The following is a 13,595-nucleotide window of genomic DNA, read 5'->3' on the forward strand; positions in this document are numbered from 1 at the left end:
AACTCGTAAGTGTTAAAGTATCATGTAAACAGGCCCAAAGGCCCTTGAGAAAAAGGATTGTACTTCCCACAAGATTGGGAATCGAATATTCCATTGCATCTATAATGGTTGGTTGGATAGATTTAAAAATAGGTGCAGTCTTGTGTACAAGACGGTGAGTGGTGAAAGCAAAGGTGTTAACATAGCAACTCAGTGGTAAAAATCTGAATTGATTAGACTTCTGGAAGGTTACAGCCCAAAAGATATTTTCAATGCAGACGAAACAACGTTATTTTTTTATTTTTGCTGCCAGCAGAAACACTGTGCTTCAGAGGGGAACAATGTTATGGAATAATGCTAAGTGAACAATCACAAAATTAACATTTCCATAGCCAGTATGTGAGTAAAAGTGAAAATTCTCCATTTCCCACCATTTGCATTTTCCTACTATTTACACTTTTTTTCTTGGGTCCCTAGATAAGTTTAACATTAGGAGGACGGGAGTTTCGCACTACCTAGAAGGACATAGGCCTCGCATGACGGTAGGGATGAAATTTTAACTTGTTATACGGCATGTAGAAAGTACCGCATGAAAAATAATTAGTTACAGCCAAACTAAGGCCCATTCAACGGAACCACTACCAGTTCAGATATTTGTTTGCCATTCCGAATGCCATAAAAAATACGGCATTGAAAAAGGGAGAGCAAGTTTCGTGGTCTCCCCTTGTTAGATTTTAATGAGTGTTAAATATTGCACACATCCTGCAGTGTAGGCTGAGTATTCTCCCGTATGTTCTGCGTGACGTATAAATCAAAGGATAAACACACCACTTGCTCTAATTCGTCGCTTTTGTCACCTGTGGGTGAAGACGAACTCCAGTCCACTTTGCAGGCATAACCAAGTGCACCATAAGACGAAATCACTGTTCATCAGTCAATCACTTTTATTTAACTAGACGATGCATGGTGATATTGCCAGCAAGCAGGATGTTGATTTCGAGGGAGCTAGTGTTTAATAGCCACAGTCAGAACTGACATGTGAAATTTCTTTGACTTACAGGCGCTTCGGTTGTGTGTGTAGTTATGCCCTGATTAGGTTGTACACTTTGGAGATGAAAATGCGTCAACTGTTTCTATAAATAAAATGTTGATTGTTGTTGTTTTGCTTCTGAGTAAATTTACTAAATAAAATTGAAAAGCTCAATACTTGAATCAGTAGGAAGCTCTTTTAGATCCTGGAGTCCATAAAAATCACACAGATCGATAGAATAGAATTTGTTCTTAAAATTCTATTCTATCAATGTACGCTACATTCTTAGATTAGAAATGGTTTTTAAACATGTTGCAATCAGGATTAAATGTAGCAAATGGGAAACTTATTTGATGTTATGTTCAAATTTCATGCATGTATGTTCACGACCAGCTGATGATTTAAAATAGTGATTCGACATTCAAGTTATGATAGCCTCTTTTGGTATTTATTTTTCTCTTCAATAATTACGTGTACAACATAATGTGCTATACCATAGTTGAAGCTCTTTATTGGCTTGTTTCATTATCCATCAAATCCTACAACCTTCCCTAGAGATGTTTAATGATTAGAGCGCGGAAAAAAAGTCTTTCGACTTTTTGTAAAAGTGGGACTTTTGTGGTTTTAAATACAAATCTTCACCAATCTCATCAAATAAAACAGCTTTTAATGACTTTCTTAGAGACTTTTTGGGACTTTTTTGCTGTGGCGGGACTTTTTCGATTAAAAGCGACTTTTCTGGGACTTTTTATTGAAAATACCTGCCTAAGTTAATATTTGGCTGTTGTGACCACACGTGTTCAACTTTGTGTCGGACAAATCTTGTTTTTTATGCGGTGAATACTACACGCAGCAGATATTTACCGTAAAATGTAAGCTATTAACTATTGCTAATGCGGAATTTTATTAATAGCTCCGGAAACTGCCATGAATTCTTTCGATTACTCCACCGTTCATGAAGTAAACCCATGCAGTGCTTCAACTCGAAGGTGGTTTGGATATGTGAGGGTAGAGCTCACCACGTACTTATCCAATTGCATGTTAAATTCACGTATTGTTTCTTTCCTTGGGCCACGTCACCCTTTTTTTGCTAAGGGTGTCCGAAGACTTCACAAAGGGACATTATGAATCAACTTATTTGAACCCGGGTGGTCTGCTGACAAGGGGACAGCGCTACACTGTATGCTAGCACTCTGCTTTTTTGCAGGAGATTAGTGGAAAAATGATACAAATATATGAAAGGTTATCTAGAATAGGGTGATTTCCTATTATTTTTTAATGCCTAAATCGAATGCCATGTGACGTATTTCTGGTTCCCCCTGCCGCCTTGTGAGGTGACTTTGGGGCGAGGCTTGAGCGCTGATACGACGCAGGCTGATAGCAGGTAGCTGAGTACCCTGCTAGTAGGTAGCGCTTGGCTTAAATAAGGATTATTATTATTTTCCTATCAAACGAAGGAAACTTTCCGACCATAGGCAGTTTTAATAGGTGATTATTAAGACATGATTCCCTGAGCTCTGTGCCTCATGCATGCATCGGTAATCTCAGACGATGTAAAACTCCTATCTGCTCGTATAGAAACTAGGTCCCTGTGACGTCACATGAAGTGGCATCGCATGGGCGCCAATCTGGCCTTTTTCAAATGAGGATAAAACTTGACCATTGCCATTCGTCTTAACTGGGATTTCGAAAACCAAATAATTTGTATATTATGAATACACTAATGGTGGGTAAGGAATCGCAATCAATGCATTTCGTTTTCTTTGATGAAGGAAACTACCCTATTTCCGACGAAGTGAATGTCTCACGTTGAGTGTAGATGGCTAAGAAATGAGCCTACATTGTAGACAGGCAAACAGTGCGCTCTTGGCACTCGGTCGAAGAGGAAAAATGAAGGCTCAACAAGGACTGGTGAATGATTACACATTGTATGAACACAATTCTATATATTCGAGTAAGCCACGTAAAGTTTCAGTCATTTTCTGAAGTCCCCAAGCGTCGCAAGACCATCGTCCGCTCGTTTGTGCAGCCCAGCTCAAGAAAATGTACAAGGTGAAAGGACAGGCGTCTTCAGAATCCAAGCTGACTGCGTATGCTTCACTATGCAAGTACCTGCAAGTACTGAGCAACAGTATTTGCTGTAATGCTTGTGAAAAACCGTTAGTATCAATACAACTTTTGAATCTGACGACTTTAATAATTATAATTATTATCTTAAGAATTTTTTGGCATTCCCGAATAAGTCAAAATTGTGAGATAAATCTTTAACTGTACATTTTTTGTGTTTTTAATTATAATTATTTATAAAAATACGAGGACCTATTTTAAGGCCTAAGAGCTATGCTGAATAATTAACTTTAAAAGTAATTGTCATAATAAGTTATCTTTCCCATTATTTTTCAATATATCATCGGACAAAAAGTCACATGTGAAACAGCACATGGACAGCTCATCGCATCTATCTCAAGTGAAATTAAAGGAGACCGTGAGCTTGCAGAGTTTACAACAGAGCCAACTATCGTTTGCAGCCACCGGCGATGAGTTTTCTTTGGACTTGTGCGAGATATTTGTGGCATTGAACATTCCCACTCACAAATCAAAACACCCTCTATTCACATCGTTTATGAAAAAATATTTAAGAAGGACAGTGCATGCTCTTCACAGAGTATGCGAAGAAATTCGCATAAGATTTCCCACTGCAAATAAGTGGGGCTCTACCATTAAGAAGGTAGGTACTTGCCGTTAATAAAACTAAAAATAAATTTTCTAAAAAAATATATTACTGCAGAACTAATGTTTAATATTTTTGTAGGTATTTTTGAAAGCACCATCGTGCGTGGAAATATACAATATATTTTTCTGTGATCTGCCATTGCCTCCGGATCCAGTCCTCACGAAATTTGGAACATGGCTGGAAGCTTGCGTGTTCAATGCACTACACTTTGAGAAAATTAAGAATGTAAGTAATCATTTGTAGTTATGATTGTGACTGATGAATCAATTTCATTATATGAAATAGAATTCCTGCAATTGGGCTCAGTTAAAATAACTACAACTGCACGTTCTAAATTAAAGAGGTAAACTGCATTTTAATTTTTTACTTCAGGTTATACAGACTATTGACCCTGAAGACGATGCAGAATGTATAGAAATTGCTCGAGAACTCTTAGAAGATAGTACACTCCCACTGGAAATGATATGTATTTCAGCATCCTTTGGGTTTTTGGCAGAAAAAATCAAATATCTTGAATCTTCTATCCTGAGCCTCAGTGATTCGGTGTGACAATAATGGATGTGAAGAAGATACTTGAATGAGTAAAGGGTGAATAAGCAGTAATTACGGAGAGGCCAAGGGGCAGGCATTTAATTTTTTACAAAAACTCACCTTAAGTGAAGTGGCTACACTGCGATATGCTCCTATTACAACATGTGAAGTTGAGCGATCGTTTTCGACGTATAAACTTATGACCGAACGTCGCACAGCATTTACCATGGAAAACATAGAAAAATACCTTATCTGTCACTACTTCATTAAATAATTTTTTGGCAATGCAACTCAAAGTGAATGAAAATACGTTTTTTTTTCTTTATTTAATATCATGAAATTAATAAATAAAATCAGTTATCCATAACCTGTAATTTGACTTTAATTTCCCTATTTATAAATAAAGATAGATATTGATCAGCTAAAAAAAATACAGGGGTCAACTATATTCTCGCTGATCATCAAAGAAAGAGTTATTCAGAATTTAAAAAAAAATATTTTTAAATTATGGTGATCTACTGTCTTAAAAGTCCATAAAATAACTCTTTAACCCACGAATCCGCATCTCTACCCTCTTTTCTCAATAAATTCAGTTAAATTCAGCCACTTTCTCATGGAAATAACTCAGACTTTTAAGGAGACTTTTTTAAAAAATATTGACGACTTTTTAGGCGACTTTTTTTTTAAAATTAGAGACTTTTTTTCCGCGCTCTAGTAATGATTATTAAGTAGGTAACACTGAAATATATTCTCATGATGTGGTGTATAAGAATCACCATATTAGTCCATGAATTTTTAGCTTATCCTTCACCACGACGTGGGGTAACAGGGTGTCCACTGGGAAAATCAGGAATCATGTTTGAATTATAAGTCCCTGGAATTATGCGTTAATTACTGTATAAGCGTGTGTAAGAGGCGCACCCCTATTTTGAGCATTGGAGCTAAATAAAAAAAAACTTTTCGGCATTTTTTTATACTATCGCGCGGTGTAGCAGATGTAATGGCCCGAAATTCGGGGGCCATTTGCAAATTATTTCGCGGAGGACAGGGCTGTTTGCGAGGCAGAGGACGATGCACAAACAGCCCTGTTTTTCATAAAATGGGAGATCCGGGAGGAGGAGAAGGAAAGGCAATGACCGAGAGACTGGCAAATAAGAATAAACACCATTAATGGAACGCTCACGGGTTCTAACTTTTGAAGGGGGGGGTCTAGTTTAAAAGATATGTTTTCGCGGAATACCTGGGCTTTTTGAACGTCTCTACGTCATTCGAGAGACACTATATAAAGGTAAACCGGGAGATACTTGAGGTCTTCTACTTCGAGTCTTCGACTACTTCGGGGTGAAGTTTTGATCGCGAAAGGCGTGATTGTGCATGCCTTGATTATTGTAAACTCTTGTCTCGCGCCTGCTTGGCTCGTCGATACCCGCTTCCCGGGATCTGGTATTTTTTGCTTTCACTCTCTTCATACCTTGCTTTTAGGCCCTCTCTTGTGGGCCATTTTCGCCATCAGCTTCCGTTACTTGCAAAATTTAGACTTCATAATCCCTTCCCCCTCCGGGAACTTGGGAAATTCCTCGCGCCCTATCCATCGCTAGGCCAGTATTTGCCAGTCTATCGCCTGTCGCCACAGCGTGCTGCCGCCTTCTCCTGCCTCCAGCCTCCCAGGGTGATTCGTGCCGTCGCCGGAAAAAAAGGTAGAGTTCCTTTTTCTTTTATTAAAATGCAATCCATGACTATCATTGATACCCGACGCCAAGGGCAAGAGCCCACGTTAAAATAGTTCGGATTCGAGTCCCGGCTTATCCGGGGTCGGGTCGCGACACAGACTTAAGCCTGGATTTTCGATAGTTATCAAATTTTCCACTTTCGATTATAATAATTCACTCGGCGTTTTTCAGCTAAATTTACATGGTATGTATGGCGCTCGGAGATTAGTAGGTATTCACTTGTAGCCTTATCCTTCTGATGCTTACTAGGTACGGTCGGATCGGTAAACTCAGATGCAAATATCAACGAATAATACCTTCCACCATAGCTTAATATATTTTTTATGACTGCATGGAAACGTGGAATGTCAGGCAAACCAACAGAATTGATATGTAAGTTTCAAAAACACAAAGAATAGAATTTCAGGTGGCTTCAATATCTGGTCATGAGGTCTAAACGGTGTCTTAGCTTGCATTGAATAAATTTAAATTTTAAATACAACATATGCTAAGTAATGTATTCCTTGTCCTTTTATAACCATAAATATAATATTATTTAAAAGTATGTGAGTAATTTTGGGTGTGTTAAAATTCTAATCCATCGCAGTAATAACGTGGCATCAACCGGGATTGTTGTAAAATTTCTTTGACTTAAAGGCACTTTGGTTGTGTGTATACATGTTCTGATTTGGTTGTACACTTTGAAAGACGTTATTTGAGTTAGTGCATGTTACATTTATACATACTATGTTGGTATGCTTGTATTGGAGTTTGGCCTGTTTCTTCACTCTTCTTTGATGTGCGTTCATTGTCTTCCGAGAACAGGGCTCGGGGATATGGCGGATGGGGATAGTGACAAACATTGCGTTTGCTCGCATTGCAGTAAGGAATTTGGCAAGAGCAGTCAGCTGTTGTGCCACGCAAGGACGCACCACTTGGGGGAGCTCCCCTTTGCGTGCAGGGATTTCGGATGACGGTACATCAAGGCGAGTGACCTGACCCAGCACGCAAAGAGCCACAGTGCCGTCAAACCGCACAGGTAAAGTCATGAACTGAAAGTCTCCTCTCGTGGAAAAAACTTCGAATTGGAGGTGGAAGGAATTCTAAATTTTCTCTCGTCCAATTCGTGAGTGTTTCTTAGATCTTTCCCTCCGCTGAGGATGTCTGTTTACCTGTGAAGCTGTGATGTCGTGGAATCATGTGGGCCTTTTTGTCTTTTCAGAATACTCTGTGAATTTGATGATGAAACGCCTGAAAAAAGTCTGCTTTTGTTCCACGTAGCATTCTCCAAAACCTAGTCAGCTTTATTGAATTTATGCGATGACTTGGTTTGATATTTCACATTCATATTTCTGGGTCGAATTTGGCAAAGATATCACCTTGTTCTCCAACCCCTCTGCTCTCATATACAAATTGAATCAGTTACACAGCCTGAAAAAATTGATTTCACCCTCGGCCATTGGGACGGCTTTTGGGGTAATATGTTGATGTTGTAATCGAGATTGATGATGCTTTCCAGGTGATTATAATATTTCAGGGCATCAGAACTCTTTCAAGGGCGCTGGAAAAATTATAGGCTTGACAATATTAAGAAATCTCTTCTTTTACTATTCTAAAAGCCGTTTTACACGGTACATGGAATTGTGCAATCTGACATACGTCCGAAGGCGCAATCAAAATTGTGTCGTGTAAAGCAGTGAATTGCTAGAACACATGCGAGAATGCGTGGATGCGAGATGGCAGAATAGCCCGTTCTAATTTCGTTCATGCATTCGTGCAATTCCACGCCATTTTAGAAATTAATGCACCTCTAATCTGCGCAATTCCATGCCCCGTGTAAATCGGCCTTAAGAATTCATTATTTCTGTCATGTAGTTTCTGTTCGCTCATCGTGACATTTAAATTTTTACGCTGATGTTTATCCTATCATTACAAAACCCTTGCTGCCTTCCACACAAGAACCATCGCATTACCTTGGGTCACAGCCTCCGGCATCGCAGCCAGCTTACCAGACCCTGTCCCTAGAACAAGGCTTTCGACAGCTTCTCCCGGCCACCGCACCCGGAATTCTGCCCACACCCGCAGACCAGGAGGTTCTAGGGCTGCTTACGCTCCCGGCAAACAACAAGGACTCCCCGAAGCACACCAGCTCCATCTCTTACTCACATTGGGGTCTGAATGGCCGACTCTTTCGACCACTACGAGGAATATTGGGTACAACCATACTAGGATCCTTGCCATCGCCGCCACCCATGGGTGGGAAACAGCATCACGGGTATCGACTCCAAACGAGATCCTGCGGCGCCTGCACACACTATTTGTGGGTGCAGATGGGGGAGAGGCCCTTTGCGTGTGGCGTGTGCCACAAGTGCTTCTCGCAGAAGAGCACGCTCAACCACCGCGCAAAGACGTACTGAACGCTGTTCGTTGGGTGAGGGAATAATAATAATAATAATAAATATATGCCTTTATTCGTACGAGGTTGAGACTGAAAAGTCCTCTCTTCCACTTTACCCCTCGATAGCGTCAATGCAAACATATTAAAAAATGGTATATAAACCTTAACAGTACAGAAGATACACAATATACGGTATTTGTGAAATGTCAAAAAAGATAAAAAAGTATGTGTGAAATTTTTGTGTAAAAAAGATTTATGTTTGTGGGAGAAAACATGAGGATAAGGGTGTAATATCCTTCAGCAAAAAAACCCTCTGCAGGAAAACGCCCACACAAGAAGGGGGCATGAAAAACCTGCGAAAACTTACTGAGTGAAAGCTAATGCCATGTTACATGTAAAATAAACTTAATTAATGAGGTGAAAAAAGGATGGAGTTGTTGTTCTGTCCCTGTGTCCGAGGGACTACCTGCTAGCAGGTAGCAGAGTACCCTGCTAGCAGGTAGCGCTTGGCTTAAATAAGTATTATTAATACCTTATCAAACGAAGTAAACTTTCCAACCATTGGTAATTTGAATAGGTAGTTATTAAGACATGTTTCCCTGAGCCCTGTGTGTCATGCATGCATTGGTAGTCTCAGACAATGTAAAACTCCTATCCACTCGTGTAGAAACTAGGTCCCTGTGACGTTATGTGAAGTGGCATCGCACGGGCGCCAATCTGTCCTTTTTCAAACGAGGATAAAATTGACCATCAATATTGAACTGAACTGGGATTTCTGAAGCCAAATTATTTGTATATTATGAATACATTAATGGTGGGTGACGAATCGCAATCAATGCCTTTCGTTTCCTTAGATGAAGGTACTACCCTATCGATTCCATATTTCGCAAGGGGTGACACTAAAAGACCTAGCGTAAATAGATGTTTGATGGGGTGGGGAGGAGGGGGGAGTGGAAGAAAGGGGAAGAGGGGAAGGTGGTTGGGGGGGTAACAAACATTTAAACATTTCCTAGATAACAATTTGAAAAATCGATTTAACTCTTATACTGCCACCATTGCTGGTTGAGCGAAAACTGCCAGGGGCCGACGTATCCGCCCAAATTATTTCTCTTTTTTTGTGACTGTGGCCTGTTCATCGGCTGTAATTTACGTAAACCCCCATAATCTGTATATGGAAATAAGATATAAATATATCTTAAGACCTGAGAAAAAAATCTAGAAGTATTAAATAATATTAAGTAGCTGAAAAATTTTTAAACCTGAAATGTTGTTTATTTTGGAAAATAGCCTTGGCAGTCTTTGTACATCCCACCTGAAATAGGCTGGCAGTTAAAGGGTTTAAAATCGATCATGTATTGCATAGTCAAAATGTTTAACAGGTGATATAATTGATGAACCGTTTCTGGCGATACTACGTTGTATCTTTCATGGAGGACGGAAAATCTATTCCGCCTCCCTTGCTTGGAGATGACAACTTAAAAATTTATGTTCTCACAAAATATTTTCTCCAAAACTACGTGATCATGTTAACAATTCATAATTAATTTCCTCGATTAATCTTAGTCGTTTGTGGTAGAAAAAATTTTCATTTTTTTCTCGCAGATATTATTTTCATAAATTTGCCGAAAACTTTTACGTGAGTATCTTCCAGCATTTTTATTTCACGATGGATGGAACTTGCAGGAGACAGAATTGCAATAATGGTCGTATGATATTCTTTAGAGTAATACCCCGAATATGAACCAGGAGAACCTTTCAGAGACCAAAAGGTAGTCAGAAAAAAGTCACAGATCTAAGACAACAAAATGGCTGTTCCACAGTGTAATTAATGGTCAATATATATATACAGTAAAACCCCTTATTTACACTTTTCTAGGGACCCAAGAAAAAAAGTGCAAATTGCGGGAAAATGCAAATATGTAGTTGGAAATAGAGAATTTTCACTTTTACTCACATACTGGCTTTGGAAATGTTAATTTTGTAATTTTTCACCAAGCATTATTCCACAACATTGTTCCCCTCTGAAGCACAGTGTTTTTGATGGCAGTAAGAATTAAAAAATAATCCTGTTTCATCTGCATTGAAAACATCTTTTGGGCTGTAACCTTCCAGAAGTCTAATCAATTCAGATTTTTTTCCACTGAGTTGCTGTCTCTATGTTAACATCTTTGCTTTCACCACTCACCGTTTGTATACAAGACGGCAACTATTTTTTAATCTATCCAACCAACCATTATAGATGCTGTGGAATCTTCGATTCCCAATCTTGTGGGGAAATACAATCCTTTTTCTCAAGGGCCTTTGGGCCTGTTTACATGATATATTAAAATGTAGGAGTTAATGTCTGCTTCACTTTTGTGGACCGGAACAGGACCTGTACAAATGCATGCGGGGGCAGATCCAGGATTTTTCTTTCTGGGAGGGGCACGGAGGGCCTAACAGGCAAACGATCTTGTCTCGAGATTAAAAGCAAGATATAACAATGACTTTACGAAATTCTTTTTATTTTTATATCAAAGTTATTAATTTTGAATTAAATGGTTGAGCCTCCGTAATACACAAAACAAAGCAAACGTGATGATGACTGCCAGGGGCAGATCCAGGATTTCTTTCTGGGAGGGCACAAGCAAGGCCGTATCCAGGATTTTGTCCTGGGGGAGGGGGCACAAGATTACCTCTTAATACAAAATGAACGCAATGATAAAGGGACCTCATTAACAATCTTGCATAATTTGTAAGGTTTCGGGGGGCACGTGCCCCCCCCCCCCCACCCCCCCGTAAATCCGCATATGATAACCGTATTCAAATTTTGTCTAGTTTTTAAGCATCTGGGGAGGGGGGCTCATGCCCCTTCCCTAAATCTGACTATGAATGCATGAACCAAATTTGAACAGGTTCAATTTTCTGTCCGTGCATTCGCATAAGTTGGGTGAATACATGGTGCATTTTCGTGTACAGTCGTGCGTTCATAAATTTTTACATTACCTCGCATGGTTAATGTACTATGTAAACAGGCCTTTAGATGACAACATTTGCAGGGACATTTGATGATCTTGCACTCATTTAAAAACTACTTGTTTAGAATTTGTTCTAATTCTTCTTACCTGGAATTCTTCAAGTATTTTCTCTTTTTTGATAAATGTTTGCATTTTTTAAAATGGCATCATGTTCAGACTGGCAATCTGATCGGATTCGGAGCGTTTTTCACCTCGAATTTTCATTTTCAAGTGGGATAAATTCTATTTCCCGTAATAATTGAGGGTAACTTGGCAACACACGAGTATCTGAACTACTCCTCGGCGATCAAGTAGTACAAACTATCGTGCGACTTCAATATTTTTGAAAGTTACAATAGTTTGCAATGCACTGTGATTTGAATGGGATAATTCAAGTTTAAATAAGTTATTTTAAGTATTTAATTAACCCATACTTGCTACGCAATTGTTCAATGAAGTCAGCGCAAATGATCCCAGTTGTCGGTCAAGTTTTATAATTCCGGCATTTATCACGTTCCATCATGTCTGGTTTCCTTTCAAACTCTTGTATCAAATTATAGACTATATGATTATTGCCAACATTCCTTCAGGAGTTCTTACGTTATAATTATTACATAGCTGGATAGCTCGAATTTGAATTCGTTTAAACACCTACTTTCTTAACATGAATCCTTTATCCACTGGCAGAAAACGAAATGACGTTGTGCAACTTTCATACGCTAGTGGCGTTTTGTCGCGCCACATTCAAATTCTTCCCGAAAATAGTTCCCATTACGTATCTCTCTCTCTTGTATTTTTAAATACAAATGCGCGAAAGAAAGCCAAAAGACAGTTTATAAGGGCTGATATGAAAGATTAATTGTTTTAGTCGGCAAATCATTTTTTTAGTCGGCACGTCGTGATGCAAATGGCGGGAAAACGAAAAAAACACGGCGTGCGTACGGGGTTCTATTTACGTTGGAGAGATAGGAAATATGATGGGACCCAGAAAAAAACTTGCAATTTGTGGGAAAACGTAAATTCCGATAACGCAAATACGGGGTACTACTGTATATATAAAGCGTTAAAGGTTATTTTGACAGTTTAAAGTTCATCAAAAGAGTTTTATGGTTTAAAAATTGGTGAGAACTAATAACAAATATTGGTCATATGCCTCCCACATGCTGTTTAAAATGTTTGGCTGTGTGTGGTATGACTTTACATTTCGCCTTTATGGAAGCTGAATTTCGTGGTGAATTTTCTCTACTCATTTTTGCATATAGTCCCTTTTCTAATACAGCAGACTCCCGACTATCCAGTTGCGGCGTATCCGTGTCCCAGATTAATTATCAATGCGTGATTTTCTATCTCGTTCGATGTCTTCGGCAATATTCATCAAAAATAAAGTCAGATGCATAATCGCCAGAATGACTTTGCATTTCAATGTTGGGAAACATATTATCCCCTTCGTGAAACGGATGCGATCGCGTGCTAGCTGCATTCATGGGAGTTCCGTGCTCCCTTTTCCAAGCGTCTCATATTTCCAGGTCTTATATGGACCAGTGGGGATACCAGTACACTCATGTTGTCATATCTAAAAAGATTTTTGAAAATGCTCTGGATAGTTATGTTTAATATACTTGTAATGCTGACCAATAAATTTATAAAATAATAAGTGGTTGTAGTTACTGATTAAAAATATTTATTGCTAAATATTTTACACACTCGTGATAATCTTCTTGGGCTGCTACATGATCAAAATTTTCCTTTCATTCCAGGTGAATTGCAGTTGAGTGTTTAGTCCAACTGATGCCAAAGAAGATGAGAAAATGCCCTAATACTATTATTATTATTATTATTGCATAAGTTACAATTTGGCAACTGGCCAGGTGGTAACATGTATATACAAAAAATAAAAACACAACATCCTCACAAAGTCACATATCAACTAGTGTTGTACAAATTTTAAAATTTTATTAAAATTTCTAAAAAATTAAATACTTTTTCAGCTTTTTCTTAAATATTTTTACATTATTAGGAAAGGGCTCAAATAACTCTGCAGGCAATCTGTTCCAATCTTCAATTGTTTTATTCAGGTATGAAAATTTTTTAACATAGGTCCTCTGCGCCCGGCATTTGATTTTGACCTGATGATCGTTCCTACCAATGAAGTTAGGTTTTCCCACTTCATTGCTTAATTCCCTCCATGCTTTATCCCCTTTGTATATTTTATACATAC

The 13,595-nt window shown here is 38.7% G+C and overlaps 1 long non-coding RNA gene across 2 annotated transcripts; it reads left to right on the plus strand.

Annotated features, from left to right (window-relative positions):
* The first annotated feature begins 3,929 nt into the window (after window positions 1–3,929).
* LOC124165477 lies at window positions 3,930–13,206 on the plus strand. Of its 2 annotated transcripts, none has more exons than XR_006866240.1 (4): window positions 3,930–3,968; window positions 6,809–7,022; window positions 7,943–8,414; window positions 13,135–13,206. It is a non-coding gene; the product is annotated as an uncharacterized LOC124165477 (long non-coding RNA). The 2 variants fall into 2 exon arrangements; XR_006866239.1 differs by lacking the exon at window positions 3,930–3,968 and adding an exon at window positions 4,263–4,331.
* Window positions 13,207–13,595: the final 389 nt, after the last annotated feature.

Source organism: Ischnura elegans, chromosome 9 (genome assembly GCF_921293095.1).
Source record: "Ischnura elegans chromosome 9, ioIscEleg1.1, whole genome shotgun sequence".
Lineage (NCBI taxonomy): Eukaryota > Metazoa > Arthropoda > Insecta > Odonata > Coenagrionidae > Ischnura > Ischnura elegans.